This window comes from Anabrus simplex, chromosome 3, assembly GCF_040414725.1.
Source record: "Anabrus simplex isolate iqAnaSimp1 chromosome 3, ASM4041472v1, whole genome shotgun sequence".
Classification (NCBI taxonomy): Eukaryota; Metazoa; Arthropoda; class Insecta; order Orthoptera; family Tettigoniidae; genus Anabrus; species Anabrus simplex.
The window spans coordinates 39,378,510-39,398,395 of NC_090267.1; the positions used below are offsets into that span (position 1 = coordinate 39,378,510).

A 19,886-nucleotide genomic window follows, 5' to 3' on the forward strand; every position below is an offset into this window, starting at 1 on the left:
TCTGGAGTTCTTGGAGGATTGCTATTGGTGGTAGGTTAGGTTCCACGCCACAGGCAACACAGCTGTATAGGTTGTTCTGGCTGGGCGGTGAAGTTAGCGGTCGTACATTATCTGGTGTTGGTGGTTGTGTATTGTCTGCTTGAAGTGCTATTGCTTCATTTGGCGGCGTTGTTACTTCTTCCTGCTGGCCCTGAGCGTGGGAGGGTGGTATGCCATTATGGGAGAGGGGTGGGTAGTAGCTGTGGTGGTGGTAGGGGTGTTGGAGGTAAAATGAGAGGAGGTGGAAGTAATGGTGGTGACAGTGGTGGTGGTGGTCTGGGAGGTGTAAGGAGAGGGCAGCTGCTATGGGTGTGGTGTGCCAGTAGTGGGGGTGGTTGTGGCGGCGGCGTATTCCTTCATTAGCCGGTCGAGTAATTTCTCTGGGGTATCTTGTACTCAATGTAGTTGTCCTTGGATATAGACCCCATTGTCTAGAGCATTGTAGATGTCCTCTTGCACTAGATAATATAATAGTACTTCTCTTGTGGGTGTGTTGATTTGATAAAGTCTAGCGGCGGCGTAGACGCCTGTGGGGCGAAGTTCCGTAAGGATGTCATCTGCTGGAATTGCTGGCTCAATATTGTGGGCAATGCAAGTATAGTACATTATAGTGGGGGGGGGCAACTTCCTCTTGGTGTCTGGCCAATTTTGCTCTTTTGGGTCGGCTGGGCATGGGCACGTAATTAGAGGTGTGGCGCCACCCGGCCGAAGAAAAATGTTTGGGGGTGTTTTTAGGGCTATTCAGTCCACTTTCAGAGTTTGGAGATGTGTCTTCTGGTGCAGGTGGACCAAGGACCAAGGGGGATGTTTTCATTCCCCTTCCCGGGAAGGAGTTTATGGTTTGGTGATGTGAGGGATAGGCCTCTTGGCTAAGGTGTAGTGTCTGTCCTTTTGCTTTTTATTGATTTTCTTATCATGGTTTACATACATTAATTGGTTTTACAAGGTTTACATACACTGGCTGGATTACATACATTGACTTATATTCTAATGGGGGTGCGGTTATTTGGAAGGAATAGAGGGATGATTTGTTGGTAGAAGGAGGTGATATTGGCTAGGGAGGTAAGAAGTAGTAGAAGGAGCTGGGAGTTGTTATATGAGTTGGGAGGGGGAGTGAGACGGGTATGGTTCTGTGAAGGGGTGCGTATGGGGTGGGTCGGTTTTTGCGGAGGGGAGCGTGATGATTCCACCCGGCGGTACTTCCCGAAGAGTTTGATTCCGTTTTCAATCAGGCAGTGGGTTTCTTCGGGGAGCTGGGGTTGGAGTCGTACCATATAGGTTGGTCCTGTTGCGTTATGGATTCTGCTTACTTTCTTCGGCTGGAGTCCTGTTCGTTGAAGTTCCTGGGTTATTAGTTCTGTCGGGATGGCTGGATTTATTCCTCAAATGACGCAGCTGGTGTGAGGTTCTGATGCTGGTGGAGGCGGGGTTGTTCTATTGGGCTCGGACTCGGGAGCTGGCGGCGGTGATGCTGTTCTCTCTGTGTCCATGGTGGCGTTGTGGGCTGCTTCGTCAATCGTTGGCCGGGTTGGATTGGGGAGGGTGGTGGGGGACATCATAATAGGGGAGGAGTGGGTCATGGTGGTAGTGGTCATAGGGGTATAGGGAGAGCTGCGGGCGGGAGTAGTAGCCATGGTGGTAGTAATGGTAGTGACTAGGGTAGTGAGCGGATGGGTTGATGGCTGGGGTGGTGGGATATATGGCGGTGTCCTTATTGGTGGTGGCTGGCAAGGTGGCTTGGTTCCCGGGTCCAGTCCGAAGTCATTTTCCAAGTGGGGTGGGCAGGGCTCGGCGTAGTGCGGCTTGGCGTTGATGAAAATTCCATATCTTACTGCTGTTTGGACAGCTCGTTCCGATGAGAGTTGGATGAGTACCCGGTCAGTGGGTACATAGTTCTGATGTATTCTCCGGAGGTTTATAATCGGGATGCCTTCATTCTTCAGGTATCGGAACAGAACTTCGTCTGTGTAGGCAAGATCTATGCCAGGTAGGATGCAGTTGGGCATGGTGGTGGGAGGCCGACTTCCAGTTTGGTGTCTTGGCCTGATTATGCTTTGTTGTCACGGCTAGGGTACGAAATGGAGACTGGAGTGCTCCCTAGCCGTAGTAAAAAGTGGCATAGATCGTATTCCGAGTGTGGAAGAGCGATCATGCAGGTGGACTTATCAGAAGCCTTTTATGAGGCACAGTCTGATAACTGCATACGGGAGATAAAACTCCACAATGGAATTAATGCCCGCCTAGCAATTAAAGTGAAGATTAAAGTGAAGGAAAAGAAAATGGCATGGAAAGCATGGAAAACATCTAAGACTGAAGAAAGTAGAAGAAAATATGTGGAGGCAAAGAATTTGGCCAAGAAAGTGGTGGAGGAAGAAAAGAGGAAAAGCTGGGCCTTATTCACACAGAAATTGAGAGATGATATGCAGGGCAGCAAGAAATTACTGTATGGTATCTTAAGAAACAAAAAGAGAGATCAAGTAAACACCAGATTTGTGAAGGATGAAGGTGGCATAATTTTAACAAAGCCAGAAGAAATAAGAAAAAGATGGAGAGAGTATTTTCAGAAGCTGCTGAACATAAGAACGGATGACAGTCATTCAAGGGACGACCAGGAAAGGCAATTAACTTAGTTGACGAAGAAATGGATAAAGAAATTACAATGAATGAAATTGAAATGGCAGTAAGAAAGATGAAGAATGGAAAAACTGCTGGAATAGATGAAATTTCAGTGGAGATGATAAAGGCAGCTGGAGCTGTAGGCCTGCAGTGGATATATCAGGTTCTCAGGAATGTCTGGGAGAATAAGGAGGTCCCTGAGGATTGGCAAAAAGGAATAATCATCCCAATTTTCAAGAAAGGTGATAAGAAAGTTTTGAAGAACTACAGGGGAATTACTCTAATATCCCATGTTTCTAAGATAATGGAAAGGATACTGGAAAGTAGAATAAGGTTGAGGGTTGAGAAGCAGATACAGGAAAATCAGTTTGGTTTCAGAAGTGGAAGATCAACAATAGAGCCCATTTTCATTATGAGACAACTAATGGAAAAGCATTGGGAGTACGCGAATGATATGGTGATGACATTCATTGATATTGAAAAGGCATATGACAGTGTCCCTAGGACGAAAGTTTGGGACAGTCTGGTGCAAAAAGGAATTGGACACGCATTAATAAAAATGATCATGGCATTGTATAAGGAATGTTGTAGTTGCGTGCAAACACAAGTTGGCAGGACAAGTTGGTTCAAAATAACTAGTGGGCTGAGACAGGGAAGTGTTGTATCACCAATCCTGTTTACAATAGTAATGGATGTCATCATGAGAACAGCAAAAGCAGCATATGGAGGAAGAGAAATGAACATGATGTTATTTGCAGATGATATTGTGATTTGGGGAGAAGACGACAGGAAGGTTCAAGAACAGTTGAATGTGGTGAATGGGAAGATTGAAGAATGTGGATTGAAAATAAGTGTAGAAAAGAGTAGAACTCTTGTTATGACTAGGGGGGAGAAAGAAGGGAAAGGTCAGATTAGACTTGCAGACAAGCCCCTGGAAGTAGTGGAAACGTTTAAATACCTGGGGAGTGAATTAATGGAGAATGCTCGACTGGATGCTGAGATTAGTAAAAGGATTCAAGCTGGAAGTTGTTTCTATCATAGTGTAAGAAATATGTTATGGGACAAAGATGTGCCAATGGAAGCAAAGGATACTATGTACAAAATGTATTACGTACCCATAACAACTTACGGAGCAGAAACTTGGACAATGACAAAGAAGGATGGGAGTCGAATACAGGTAGCCGAAATGAAATTCTTGAGGAGTATGATACAGAAGAGTAGACGAGACAGAATAAGGAATGAGAAAATCCGTGAAGAAATTGGAGTGGAAAAAATGAATGATAAAATAGTGAAGAGCCGACTAAGATGGTTTGGGCACATAAAGCGAATGAGCGATGAAAGAATGACAAAAAAGGTGATGGAAACGCAAATCCAAGGAAGGAGAGGCCGTGGACGACCACGATTGAGATGGAAGGATACCATCCAACGCAGCATTATACAAAGAAACCTGGACTGGGACACAGTGTTGGAGGAGGAGTGGTGGAAAGACCGAAGAAAGTGGAGAGGAACCATATTTGCCCCTACCCGGCTACAGCTGGATAAAGGGAAATGATGATGATGATGATGATGATGATGATGACTAGCAATTCCAAATGGAAATTCTAAGTTCCCATGGTGGGAATTAGATATTTTTCCACCAATAGAGCATATCAAAAATTATATAAAAATTTAGATGTATGGCTTTTCAGGCGTTTGCTCTATTAACCAGCATTTCATCTTAGGTCTGACACTAGACTCTTCAGAGTGGGACGTGTCTGACCCTACCCACTGATGCTGGGGTGTATGCAGGTGGACCAAGGACCAAGGGGGAAGGTAACACCTTCTCTCTGGCCAGGAGATTTGGCGGGGTTGGAGATTTTTGGAGTTGGATGGGGGGGGGGGGGGGGCGGTGGTGTGATTTAATGGAGATTTGAAGGGTTGGCCTCTTGGCTAAGGCAGTGCTGTTCTCAGTGCTTTATTGGTGAAAGATACAGACGTGTGCCTCATAAAAGGCTTCTGATAAGTCCACCTGCATACACCCCAGCATCAGTGGGTAGGGTCTCACACATCCCACTCTGAAGAGTCTAGTGTCAGACCTAAGATGAAATGCTGGTTAATAGAGCAAATGCCTGAAAAGCCATACATCTAAATTTTTATATCATTTTTGATATGCTCTATTGGTGGAAAAATATCTAATTCCCTCCATGGGAACTTAGAACATACCACTTAGTCAAGCAGCTCGTCTCCCTTTCTGCCAAGTCTTCCCAGCCCAAACTTTGAAACATTTTTGTAATGCTACTCAAGTCGGAAATCGCTCAGAACAAATCAAGCTGCTTTTCTTTGGATTATCGAAACAGACCAAACAAAACAACCCCAATTACAATCTGAATGATATATCCCATAGAATTAACATTCTGCAAGAAGAAATGTTTAATTACAACTTTAAACCACACCTCCCCCCTTCCTACAACTATTGATTCCTTCCTCTTACCCACACTCTTCCCTTCCCCTTCTCTCCCAACACATGCAACTAGCATTGCGTGCTCTGCTTCCAAACTTTCAGTTTATATCATTATATCACTACTTCTCTTCACATTTAGCCAAAATCAACTCCTCTCACCAATTAGTTTCAGTATCTCTTCATTCGTGATTCAATCTATCCATCTCACCTTCAGCAATCTTCTAAAACACCACATTTCAAAAGCTTCTATTATTAATTTTATTTAACGCGCACAATGTGCAAAGAATTACTATATAAATCATTAGTCTTCGTTGCAAAATTTCACCAGTGATTCTGATCGCTGTTTACAATTTAAAACATGGTACCTAGTACAGTGTGCACCACATCTTAAACATACACAGTTCAAACCTGGTTCATGATAACGCTTTATATTACACAGTTTATAATGGAACCCATGAACGGAGAACCTTGTCAGCAGGTGTCGCAGTTCATATCCACCTTGAACCCACTCGCAATTTAGCATGGCATCGGTAGAGTAGAAATCTTCCCAGATGTCAGCCTTCTTCGATCGTAGGTCTCGAAGCAGATGTATATAGGGTGTTGTTGCTGGAAGTAACAACTGTAACCTTAGCTCTTCCACATAAAATCCCTCTCTGGATAGCTCATACAGGAGCCGGGAAGGAGAATATTTGGAGAGGCACAGAGCCCGTTTCAAGTAGATTGCCTTCAACTTCTCGATTTTATCTAACTGTTTCATACTCAAATGTTCCCAAATGTTTTCCAAGCCATATGTTGCTATAGGGCTGATTTTTAGATGAAAGAGTTTTATGGCCGTTTCTAAAGACAAGTTTCTCAGGTGCTTAATGTCAGATATTGCTTTCATAGATGCATTTAGACGGTCTATGAGATGGAGGGTGAAAACATTACCTTGGGTTTGAAAAATTACACCCAAGTATTTAAAATGCTTTACGGTCTTAAGTTCTTGGTCTTCATAATAGAAGATTCCATGAGGTCCCCCTCTTCTAAACGTCATGGACACTGTTTTTTCTACATTCAGTTTGAGCTCATTTTTCTTTATCCAGCCTACTATTTGGTTGAATGATTCCTGGAGTTCCTTCTCTGACGTTGATGTTAAGACCATATCATCAGCGTACATTAATAGTTTGACGCTTTCCTGGTTTACCAAATCTACTATGTCTGCTGTCGCAATGATGAATAATAAAGGACTTAACGGGTCTCCCTGTAATACCCCGGTTGTTTGTTCCAAAATAATAGATTTGGTAATGCCATCATCTACTTCTATTGAATTGTTGAGCAGTAAGTTCCTAATCAGCGGTATAAGGTAGTTCGTACTACCAATGAAACTCTCCACTTTTTCTAACAGTATGGTTCTGCTTATGGTGTCAAAAGCTTTCGAATAATCTATAAAGATGGCATGCAATTTACCCCCTGGTTTCTTTAAGGCTTCTTCTATGTCATTCTGGAGACAGCGGATAGCTAAAGTCGTTGATTTCCCTTTTCTAAATCCGAATTGCGACTCCGGTAGGTTATTTTCCACCAGTTTAATGAGACGTTTACCCACTAATGAAGTTAAAGTCTTTAGTAGAGTACACTCTAGCGCTATTCCTCTATATGAGTTGGGATCTGCGGTATCACCTTTGCCTTTATATAGCATTTTAATAGTAGATTTTCTCTAGTTGTCTGGTATCCTACCTTGCCGCAAGCATTCATTCATTAGGCGAGTGATGGATTCACCCAATTTTGGGAGAGCAGCTTTAAGATGTTCATTAAAAATGTGATCTGGGCCACATGCCTTGTTATCTTTAGATGCTGTAATAGTTGATACAACCTCATTAATTGAAAATTCGTCGATTTCAGGGATTGTTTGAAAAACTGGCACGAAATAATTAGTAGGTCGTGTGTCTCTCTCTTGAAGCACTGCACTCAAATGCTTTTCCCAAACTTCCATTGGTAAGTTCCTGGAGAACTTCGGTTGTCTAGGCTTCAGAGCCAGGTAAGGATCTAGACTGGCACATTCTATAAGTTTCTTTTCTTCTTTCTCTCTATAATGATTTTTGGCTTCTTTTAGTAGTAGTTTGTATGCTCTCCTTTTAATGGCATATATTTCAAGGAATTCTTTTGTTTTCTCTCTTCGGGCTGTATGTAATGCTTCCAGCACATCTCTACGACATTTATAGCATTCATTGGTGAACCAGGGTTGAGATTTCCTGACCACAGGTATTGTTGGTAGAGTAGCATTCTAGAGCAGCACTTCTAGATATAATGCAGCCTCATTAAGATTACCCTCTCGTAATAGGTTAAGTATCGTTTGATTATCTTCACCACAGATAAGAGACGGATTACTTTTTCTACTTATTTTTGTACGGTCTCTAACTGTATCAAGCGTACTAGGCCTATTCTCCAGCTGTAAGGAAGTTGCAACTGGTAGGTGTTTCCGTTGCGCCTCGAGAATAACCTCCTGCTTGATCGACACAAACTTAGAGTTTATAAACACCAGATCTATTGTGCTAGCACCATGAGACATGTAGGTATTCATGTCAGAGGCATTCACCAACCGAAGACCTTCCTCTTCTAAGAAGTCCAAAACTTTTGTTGATTTTCGATGTTCTGCATCGATGCGACAATTTAGGTCTCCGGCAAGGATAATGGCATCATCCCTAGTAGTCACAGTTAAAGCTTTACTAACTTCCTCAATAATATCAGTTGATGAGAAATCTGGCTGGAAATATACACATACACAAACACACGGCTTGGTTCAAACTACTAAAACGTTCGTAGATCTGTATTGTACACTAAATGGTGAGAACTGATCAGTGAACAGACATGCAATGCCTCCTTTGGGCCTCCCTACTGGAGGTTTTTCTGCCATGACGAATGTTGAATAATGTCTACTAGTTTGCCACGCATGCGTTAAAAATGTTTCCACTAGGATTATTACATCAAATTCCTGTATCATCTCTTCTAGTGTGTTTGTCATGCTCAGCAGTCCTTCAATATTCCATAATAGTAGCTTAATCTTTGATGTAGGCAAAACGTTGTCGTCCTTATCGGGATTTGGTTGAGAGCATTGTACCCAAGTCGTTTTGGGGTCGAAAATTATACCTCCTCACCAAAATCCTCCCTGGCCAGAATTCTGGGTTATTTACTTTTTCTAGGTGGTCAAATCCAATACCAATTCGGAACACCTTCTTTGTACCTTTTGTGTCTAATTGGTCACAAATAATGTCATCAGATATATTGTTATCTCGAAGGAATTTAATAATATCCTCCCTCTCCGTGTTCTGATGAAGTTTGCCTATGTACAACCAGGCTGTTCTATTAGCCGCTCTTAGGTTGCTAGTTTCATCAGCCTTTCTCGAACCTATGATTACCTGTCTACGGTGCCGGTTTCACTTCACAACCTCCGTCCAAGTCCCCTCTTCGGTGTTATCAGATGACGTTTCTTTGTCTTCAATTACTCGAATGTTCTGTTCGTGGCTATTTGACTCCACTTTTGGTGGTTTCGGGGCCAATCTTTTCTTGGCAGTGATTTGAGGATGCTGAACTATAACAGAAGTATTGGTTCCTTTAGAACTGTTCTTATGTTCTTCATTTTGTCTAGGCATCGCTTTATTTATCTCTTCCGCAACCGTTTGTTTGATGCTTTCCTTAAGACTTCTTATTTCTTCCCATATTGCTTTTAATTCTTCTTTTCCATGTCTTAACATAATTAAATCATCTTTGCATATCTTGCACATCCATAGCAATGTAGTGCTAGGCTTTTTGAGAGCCGCGAAATCACCCGCATTAACTCCGGAACACTCCTTGTGAAACCACTTACGACAGTTTCCATCACAGTCCACAGCAGCATTGGTCTCTGTTATCTGTTTTCCACATTCTCCGCACGGAGTGTTGTCTCCTGTGCTCTCGGTATCGTCCTTCCCTGGCATTAGGAACACACCCTCGAAGACGTTGCAGAGCAGAGCAATATGGCTACCACACTAAAAGAATTTTGAAGTGCTCGTTTGGCTGATATTTACTCCACTACACAAATAGACTCGAAGATAACACTTATTCAGATAGACTATAGAAAATAAACTTTACCGTATCTGGATACACTGGATCAGTTTTGATATCTGGTAGGCCGTGATTTCAAATAGTAAACCGTCACTATCGATATACTTGTTTAAATCAACAATCGCGCTCGCTCACGCAGTCTTTAATGCAAGGATATTCGCACTAAGTCGTACACACTTATCACGAGTAAATAATATAATGCCTAAAATTAGTTTATCCTCATATCTACAAAACTGAAACACTCGAATAAGGTGTAATTCTCTTGTGGTTTCCAAATGTTCACTTTATCAGATGAAACACACACTCAGATTGATGGATAATCACAAGTCACATTAAATTTAAATTGATATAGGCCCTATGTTTTCCAGAAAATTGAGTATGTCTCTATCACATACACCAGTCACAAATTTTACACTGCTCTTGCACAATTATATCCCCACATTATAATTAACAGACTATATACAACACTGAACACTATGATAACACGACGGGGTATTCAGTTCCAATACTTTAAGAATGAGACACTTTACGACACTATTAACTATATTTTATGATGGTTACTAAAGATGTTCGCGAAAATTTTATCTCACATTCACGACAGAACAGACAGCATAGATTATTCAATTATTATTCAATCTTGCAAGCTTCTATTCACTTCCTTTCTGAACTAGTTATCGTCCATGTTTCACTTCTATATAATGCCACGCTCCATATGAAAGTCTTCAAAAGCACCTTTCTAATTCCTATATCAATGTTCGAAGTGAGCAAATTTCTTTTCTTAAGAAAGGCTTTCCCTGCTTGTGCTAGAGTGCATTTTATGTCCTCCTTACTGCTGCCATCATTAGTTATTTTACTACCCAAGTAACAATATTCATCTACTTCCTTTAAGACTTCATTTCCTAATCTAATATTACTAGCATCACGTGACTGAATTCAACTACACTCCTTTACTTTTGTTTTGGACTTATTTATTTTCATCTTGTACTCCTTACCCAAGACTCCGCCCATACCATTCAGCAATTCCTCCAATTCCTCTGCAGACTCAGATAACATAAAAATATCATTGGCAAATCTCCTCTCCTTGGATTGTCAATTTCAATCGCTTATGTCATGATCATATTTTAACAAACATATAATTTTAAATATCAACACTGGAATCCTTCAAACAAGACTCTTTATCTCAACAAGTTGACAATTATTTTATGTTTTAAATATGTACCAATGATAGCTCAATAGAGCTGAAACATATATACAATGTTACTGTAATATTTAATCAATCTTTTAGATCATAATACATAGTATTGAACAAGGTGGATACAATTAATACTTTCATATTATGGTACTCTGTGATGATCTGGGCCTTAATGAATTCGTCACAACATGAACCTCTTCAGGAAGTAAGAGTGCGCAGACCTTCCACAACCTATCCCCAACCTGCACAAAATTGCGGCCTCTCTCTATGAAGGCTGGAAAGAGGACTGCCACATGGCACTTGTATTCTTAATTGTTCTCAGCTAACTGGGAGTTTGGATAACTAGCCACACCAATTCCTAGGATGCAACGATGGTTCAGTGCAGCTGAGATCAAATATCCGTAAGCCTAGGCGGTAAAAGTACAGCTTCTTTCTCAGCTCGATCCCCAAGTTCGTTGTCGGAAATTGCCAAGCTTCTAGATCACTAAGGACTCTGTAGAACGAACATTACACAAACTAAGTAAGTTAGTAAGATCTTAATTAACTCTGTTCACTCATGCAGTTACCACACACAGGTGGTGGCATGCTTGCATTTTCCACACATCCCATAGGTTGATGAACCTTGACAATGCATGGAGGGGTGGCAAAATTTCTGGCAGTTATAACACTTCATTGGAGCTGGAATATACTGGCGAAAAGTTAAACAGTACAATGCAAATTTGAATCATTCAGGCAGTGATTGCATGTTGAAGATCATGACAAAACCATATCAAACCGCTCACATCACTGATATAGCTCTTTAACCTTCATGTCAGAAACACCGACGTTCAAGGTCTCTGATCAGATCATCATAGGAAGTCTTCATCAAATCACTGTGAAAGATAACTCCTTTGCAAGAGTTTTGTGCTTCTTGGCGTTAACTGCCACTGAGCGAGTTGGCCATGTGGTTAGGAGCGTGCAGCTGTGAGCTTGCATCCGGGAGATAGTGGGTTCGAATCCCACTGTCGGCAGCCCTAAAGATGGTTTTCCGTGGTTTCCCATTTTCAAAACCGGCAAATGCTGGGACTGTACCTTAATTAAGGCCATGGCCGCATTTCCTATCCCATCGTCACCTAAGAACTATCTGTGTCAGTGCGATGTAAAGCAAATTCCGAAAAAAAAAAAAATTAAATGCCACATCACCAAACACATTAACCTCCAGTAGCCGTTTACTCTGTTCAGCTGTCGTCGTCTTAATGAAGAGAGATCCCTTACGGAGCTTCCTTATCTTGTGAACTTTCCCATCAACTATATCTTGCATTGTATTGGTAATAAGAAAAGGACTCTAGGGAGGAAAAATTCATGTCGATCCTGGAAGTAACCAGAAATAGAGGTACCTATGTCTCACATTAACTATTCAGTTCAAAAAGTGTAAATTATTTTCGTTTCTTACCACTTGAAGATGCTATTCTAATGGTGTCACCCTTTGAAAGGTTAGAAGAAGAGAGGTCTGTTATTTGGTCCCAAGAGTAGCTAGGAAAATACCCAGTCAACCTCTGGAAGAGACCCCATCGCAATGAACGGCCAGACACGCCGGAGGGGGCCTAGTTCTGGAGATGGGCCGCTAGCGACTACTCCCTCAGTAGCCATTCATCACTTTGCCATGACCCAAAGCTTCTTATCGTGGGAGTATGAAACACACACACACGCGCGCGCTGAACAAATACCCTACCTGAGGCAGGAAGGTTCCGTTTTAGTCTGGCTCTACTCCGAGGTAAATCAATCATGGGTAACCCTGAGCTAGCACAGCACTCGGGATAAACGAGCACATAACCCCCACCACCACCACCACCACCACCACCATTTCAAGGTCAACGGTGTCCCTAGAGGGGGCCTGGAATATTGATCAAGCACATCACAAATTTTGCTTGCTTTAAAATTTAACATGTTGATGTACAATTACAATTCATCCCATCAAATAATAGTTTTTACATATGACAGTTGCATTCCATCTCATGTTTTATTCTTCATATACACTATATAGTGACCTGCATTATAACAAATACCAAAGGATTTTCAGGTTCTCTCTGAACATCCCAACCATGGCCTTGCACATGATTAAAACGCTGGACTCAGTGTTCAATCCCTACAGCCATTTCTAGGAATGTTAGCAGCGTTCGATATCCCCAAAAGGCAACAGCACAAATATTCAACACATATTTTGAGCAAAAAATGTGACCAAGAAAAACTACCAATCTGATCATGCTTCAACAGCAGTATATAATGGCAATGACATCTGTAAAAACAATATAACTAAAAGTCTAGTTAAACAAACGACTCTTACTTCCAGGTTGGATTTCCTCTTGTTTGACGCCCTCTCGATTCATTGCTTGAATCTTCTCTAAAATTACAAAAGACAAGAAAAGTAAATTAAACTCATCAATGAAGAATACACGATAGAATTCAAATATTAATGCAATTACTACTCAGAAGGCAATTATCTTTTCTGGCATCAAGATTTCCACACTACCATAGCTAACACAATTAACTCTGGAAAACGCTGGAATTAGGAGACAGAGAAGCTGTGTTTCTAACATGAATGAACAATAGACTGAAATCAGTATAATCACCTTCTTAGGCAATACATGTACTGGAAAGGTAACAAACAACTATATGAATACAGTATATCATCATTGTATTCTAAAGGCTAAGCCTTATACCATAGAAAAGAAAAGATCTACTTGATCAATACTAATTTTATTATAACTCCTTATATAACAGAACCAGTTTCGACTTTTTACAAAGTCAACTTCAGCTGTATTATACTCTTACATTAGTTACAATTTTAGGTGTTGTGCCTTGCCAAGTGAAAAGATTGTGTGTAACAGATGTCGAATTGACATATTTCAAAGTGTGTTTATATAGTTAACATTTTAATAAGTTTCAACACGAGTTTTAGGACTTCAGACATACTTAAGTATATGCTAGGGGCTTTACGTCGCACCGACACAGATAGGTCTTATGGCGACGATGGGATAGGAAAGGCCTAGGAGTTGGAAGGAAACGGCCGTGGCCTTAATTAAGGTACAGCCCCAGCATTTGCCTGGTGTGAAAATGGGAAACCACAGAAAACCATTTTCAGGGCTGCCGATAGTGGGATTCGAACCTACTATCTCCCGGATGCAAGCTCACGGCCGCGCGCCTCTACGCGCACGGCCAACTCACCCGGTCTTAAGTATATGAGCATAGGACTAACCACTTTGAAATATGTCAATTCGACATCTTTTACACACAATCTTTTCACTTGGCAAGGCACAACACCTAAAATTGTAACTAATGTAAGAGTATAATACACCTGAAGATGAATTTGTAAAGAGTCAAAACCGGTTCCGTTATATAAGGATTTATAATAAAATTAGTATTGATCAGGTGGATCTTTTCTTTTCTATGATATATGGTAATTATCAATACGGAACATAATGAAATTAATTAAGCAAGAGGCTAAGACTCGTCGCTGCAACCATAGATGTCTATCTTGAGCCAGTCTTTTCAACTCAGCGTAGGTCTTGCACTTCATCCTCAGAAGCAGGTTCTTGAAATAAGACACTCTGGGTCGTCCTCTTCCTCTTTTTCCAGCAATTCTTCCTTCAGTGATGTTACAAAGGAACTCCTCATGCCGCAGAATGTGACCAATAAGTTTTATTTCCAGTTTTTCAAATTCAGTTACCAGATTCCGTTCTTCTCCTATCTCTCTAAGGACTTCAGTTTTGCTCTTTATTTCAGTCCAACTTACCATCTTCATTCTTCTCCAGATCCACATCTCAATTGCCTCTAGTTTTTTATTTTCTTGCACTCCTAATGTCCAGCCTTCACAATCGTACAGAAGCATGCTCCATACAAATGTTTTTAAATGCCTCCAGAGTTTGAGTATCTATATGTTTGTCAGCCAGCAGATGCTTTTTATCTTGGAAGGCTCTCTTTGGCATTGCCATCCTTTTCGTGACTTCTGATATGCTCTGATTATCACTCATGATCAGGGTTTCTAAGTAGCAAAACTGTTTCACTTGTTCAATTTCATCAGGGCCAATTTTGAAGTGTGTGATAGGAGTTTTCTTGTACAAGGAGGGATCAAATATAAACAGGATTTTATTTTTGATTTAAATTCATTTACTGAAAATCACAAGGCAATAAAATCACAAGGCAATTACAATTTATTTTTCCACCTAGTTTCCTGCTTTGGAAATGCATTTGTCCCAGTGCATGGGCAGCTTTTTGATGCCCTCGTTGTAAAAAGATCAGAGTCGTGTCACCAGCCAGTTGCACAAAGTCTTCAACACTCTCGTCATCTTCAAATCGTTGCCCTCCTAGAGCTTCTTTAAACGGTCCGAACAAATGGAAATCGCAAGGTGATAAGTCCGGCCTGAACGGAGGATGATCAAGTGTAGTCCAGTGCATTTCTTGTCTCAACTTCAGATTTTCGGTCAAAAGGCGAGGGACCCACCTGGAACACACTTTTACAGAACTGTAGGTCATTCGTGACGATTGCTTGACAGCTCCCATAACTGATTCCCACCTGTTCTGCAATTTCTGATACTCACGCCCAGCAATCGTCGTCAATAATGTCTTTAACCTCAAGAATGTTTTCGTCTGTAATGCAGGTCCGAGGACAGTGACCGTGTTGCTGATTTTCCACACGTTCTCGTCCTTCCTCAAACTTTTTATGCCAAACACACACGTCCTTGACAATGTTTGATCACCGAACTTTGCAGTCAATACCTGGCAAATTTCCGCTGCTATAACTGATTCACGAGCAAGAAATTTTATAATTATGCATTGCGCAGTGGAGGGGTGCACCTGTTGCTCCGACATCGTGAGTGTTACTGACGAAACGGCGGGAAACATTTAACAGCATGCTCTCCCAACTTCTAAGCTCTCCCAACGCCTAAGCATAGAAGCAGCGCGGGGCCAGTCCTACCAACTGTTGATGTTCAGGAACAAAATTCCCGTTTATATTTCATCAAACTTCGTATTTACATATTGTCATGGTTTTTGTTTTCCTCTTATTAATTTTGAGATAGTTTCTGCTGATATGTTGATGATTCTCTGCATACTTTTGCCTGTTTCTGCTAGTATGGCAATATCATCAGCAAATCTTATAGAGTGTACTTGTTTACCATTAATTTTGATCGCAGTTGTTTTTTCGTTGGTGACTGCGATGGCTTCTTTGATGAACATATTGAAGAGATAAGGAGAGAGTGGACACCCTTGCCTAACTCCTCTTCTTATTTTGGCATTTTTCTTTAGTACGAGGCTTGTATCCTTCCAATCAATTCCTGCTTTCTTCATGGTAAGGAAAAGTTGTTCCCAGTCTACTCAATCACAAGCTTTCTCTAAGTATATCACATTATTTTTGTAATATGCAATACTTTGACAAGAAGCACTTACATTCTGCATGACTACTATTTTACAGTTACTCTGTGTTCGACTTCTTCAAGAAACTGCACAGATATGTACATCGTATACCATAATGTTGCCAATGATGCTTTCACGGCCCGTACTTATAGACGTTATAGGCTTTTGGGCATATGCCGTGTCAAGAAAATAACGTGAAATTCTTTACGTTTCATAGAGAACTTTGCTCTGTGTCTTCAGAAGAAAATTTTGACTGTCTACGCTTCTCAAGCAATGAGGTTTGAATGTAGACTTTATAGGGGAAATGGTATGTTCATTCGTCAATTGAGATTTTCTTTCACCTTATTTTCTTGACACGGCATAAGCCAAAAAGCCTCTATCATGTCTATTGTATACCATAAGACAACTCCTACTAACAGAAAACGCCAAGGTCGAAAGTGGTGGTAATGGTGATGGTGGCAGTGGTGATCATTGTTTTAAGAGGAAGTACAAGTGGTCAACCGTCCTCTATTAACACTGATCAGAGGAAGAATAGTGGTGATTATTGTTTTAAGAGGAAGTACAACTAGGCAACCATTCTCAATATAACACTAATCAGAGATAAAAAAAATGGAAGGGATAAGAAACTTCTAAAAATGAAGATATAGGCAAAAGAAAGGCAAGGGCCATGAAGGGCATGAATTTGAAAGACCCTAGGCCTCGAGTGCTCTAACACTGTCGGGGTCGGTAAAGAACAAGAGTTGACTAAAGAAGGTCGGATAGGATAGATGAAAGTGAGGAGCGTGGCACAAGTAAGTAGAAGCAATGCCAGAACTCAGCTAAGAGCCCCATGGTTACCAAACCATGCTCCAAAGTTCAGAGCTCTAGGGCCCCTGTTAGTTGCCTCTTACGACAGGCAGGGGATACCGTGGGTGTTATTCTATCGCACCCACCCACAGGGGAGATCAGAGGAAGAATGGAAGAGATCCAATGCTTCCAAGAATGAAAGCATCGCCAAAAGAAAGTGAAGGACCATGAAGGGCATGACAATGAAAGACTACCTAGGCCTCGCAAATCCCACTGGAGACAATAGAGAACAAGGGAGGCTGGACAGGAAAGATGAAAGTGAAGAACCTGACCAGACTTAGCTAAGGGAATTGTGGTAGCAAAACCAAGCTGAGAACCTCTGGTCCCCCTTCTAGCTTCCTTTTATGATAGGCAGGGGATACCATGGAGGTCTTCTACTGCCCCCACCCACAGAGGGTCAAGTTATATTTTGGATTAGTTATAACCAGTACCTGTGAGTCTGAAATAAGGGGAATTGCTGTGACCAAAAGCACATGATAAAGACTCTGTCACATTTGTGGAAAGATTGTTCTCTCACTCCTACTAGTCCATACTGGTTTGGACTTTAATCTTTTCCATCTTCCTCTTTGGGGCTGAGATGGGCATCCTTTGTTGTTTGGAGTAACAGAAAATCTGTGGCTTTAAAACATAGTGCTGGAGAAGGATGTTTCACACTCCTTGAACAGTTTTCCATACCACGTCTATTTTAAAGGAGTTACACTGCCAAATATTTGTAAACAAAGAATTCTACTATTCTTTGGTCACAGGGAACAATGTGGAGAAGGGAGCCTAGAAAGATTCAGGAAATGTCCCTGGAAAGGAAACGACACATGACACAAGTGTGATAAACAGTTATAACTTGAAAACAATATTCTCTCACCCATGGGTGACTAATGCAAGTATTAAGCTCAAATTATTATTATTATTATTATTATTATTATTATTATTATTATTACTACTTGTATGTATGGCTGTGAAGTGATGTACATCCATTTAGTATTAGTATTTATGTAGTCGAATGATCGTATTGTGTGTGAGGTTGTCACGAAACACGTGTTGTACATAGACATTTATATCAGTTCTGTTAATGTAAATACCTGTGAATTAATATTATAATTTATTCTTACCTGTACATATAAATTGTAATCCATTATTGTGAAACACACTGTAACTTCCAGAATGGTAATAGGCACGAGAATGATTGAGAATATTCTATACATTATAACCTATGTATTAGACTCCAGAATTTTCACGAAGATATATTTTGTAATGTAACTTTCTAGAAGCCTGGCCAGCCACGTATATATTTAACGAGATGATCTTGACGGTACAAGTTAGTTATTGATTGGAAGTTATGCTTGTGTTGACATGCCATAGTTGCAGTCTCCATATTGAAGTGACATTTTACACAGTCATCTGCTTTCAACTTTGTTCTTCGAGCACAGAAATTTGTATGCTCGAAGACTGTGTTTCAAAGTTGTAATCTCCAAGTGCAGTGATTGGTAGTTGTTTTTAATACTGGTGGCTTTGTTGATATTCTCGAAGTGAAGTGTTATGTTGTGATACTATGATTAAGGTTACCAGTATGTTTGTGTTAATTTGTGAATATATGTGAATAAAATTAATTGTACCAACTGACAGCATCTCAGGTGCGTCATGTGGATATGTTACCTGGCAACCGTGGACAGTAATCTTAGAATCTACTGAACTTGAAAATGAAGAACTACCAGAGGACCATGGTGATGCTTGAACAGTTAAATTCCTTCATTCAGTCCCAGGCTAAAATCTCAAGAAGAACATTGAAGCCCAGTTTGGAAAACTTGAGAAGAACATCGGGCCCCGTTTGGAAAACTCGGAGAAAATCGGGGCCCAGTTCAAGACTGGATTGACGTCAGAAGAGAGAGCCGAATACCTGATCGCTGGACTTCATTGGCAGGAGATGGAGGTAAGACGCAGCCCGCAGTCATGTTCGACCTGGGAGGAAGCTGTGGGAGAATTCGGCGGGTGCGGTGGTGTCCACAACCCGGGAGCCGACTGCCAAGACTGGCTGCGGGAGGGGGCGCAGCGCGCCGATGGAACGCCGTGGGTGTTGGATGCTGAGACCGAACAACCAGACAATGCGACATTAAATGGGCCCTACCGGCATGACACCAAGAGCAAGGTGCTCGACAGCCGCAGTAAGCCGTGAACTGTCCAGGGAGGATGTTCAGCATGGAGCAGAACTATGGGGAGGCTCAGACAATGTCCCAGGAGATGGAGGCAGCAATGGCAAAGACACAGCCAGTGGAACCCCTCTACGAGACAGAGAACCAATGGGGTCTGAACCAACAACCACCAAATAAGGGTGCCACCTGACAGAACACCAAGGTACGAACGAAGAAAAAGCCAGCGGAGCTTCGATCGCCACGCGAGGACCTGTGGATTTAAGACACCGTCGACCGGAACCAGCGGACCCACCATGGGAAGGTGGTGGTTCCCAATGGAACCGTCGGGTTGCGAACTATGGACTTCGACAGCACCAACAGGAGGGCTGTGTGACTGAGGTATTCTGTATGTAGTTAAATGCTGTGGACCAAAGAGAGTGTGACAAGTGTGGAAATTGTTTCAAGTTATAAGGGGGATATTGAAGCAAGTGTGATAAACATAACTTGAAAACAATATTCTTTCACCCATGGGTGACTAATGCAAGTATCGAGCTCGAATTAATATTATTTTACGATTGTGATTATTATTATTATTATTATTATTATTATTATTATTACTTGTATGTATGGTTATGAAGTGATGTACATCCATTTAGTATTATTCTTTACGTAGTCGAATGATCGTATTGTGTGTGAGGTTATGTCATGAAACAAGTGTTGTACTGTGACCGTTCATCATATCATCAGGAATATATTATGGCATTCTACCGTTCAAATATGTCGTTTTCCGTGCTCTTATACGATAATTAGCGCCCAAGTTAGCGCACGTTTACCCTCCCTGGGATACGAGTCGTGCGCTGTTCATTCCATGGGTCAAACTCTAATTGTGCGTACTTGCTGCACCGAGACATATTTTAGTCTGCGGGCGAAAGCGCTCTCAGTCAGATGCGAGAGGGACGAAAGTATCCACACCGATATCTAGGTCACAAGGATGGCCCTCAACCCTAGAAAAATATAATTTCTTCACTCTTTTGCCGCGAAAACTACCAGTCCACAAGACTTCAACTGTTTCAGAAATCAGGTAAGAGTCAAAGCTCATATGATCGGCAGAATTTATGCAGATTTATCACACCAAGAAGTGTTGTATGCAATGGAAATGTAA

General features: G+C 41.4%; 1 non-coding gene across 1 annotated transcript in view; it reads right to left on the reverse strand.

The window, feature by feature from the left end:
- The window catches only part of LOC136866978 (uncharacterized), a 60,525-nt gene that overhangs the window by 21,143 nt on the left and 19,496 nt on the right, over nucleotides 1-19,886 (reverse strand). The window contains exon 2 of the transcript XR_011017903.1: nucleotides 12,688-12,744. This is a non-coding gene — a transcript (uncharacterized protein). The remainder of the gene's footprint in view (nucleotides 1-12,687; nucleotides 12,745-19,886) is intronic.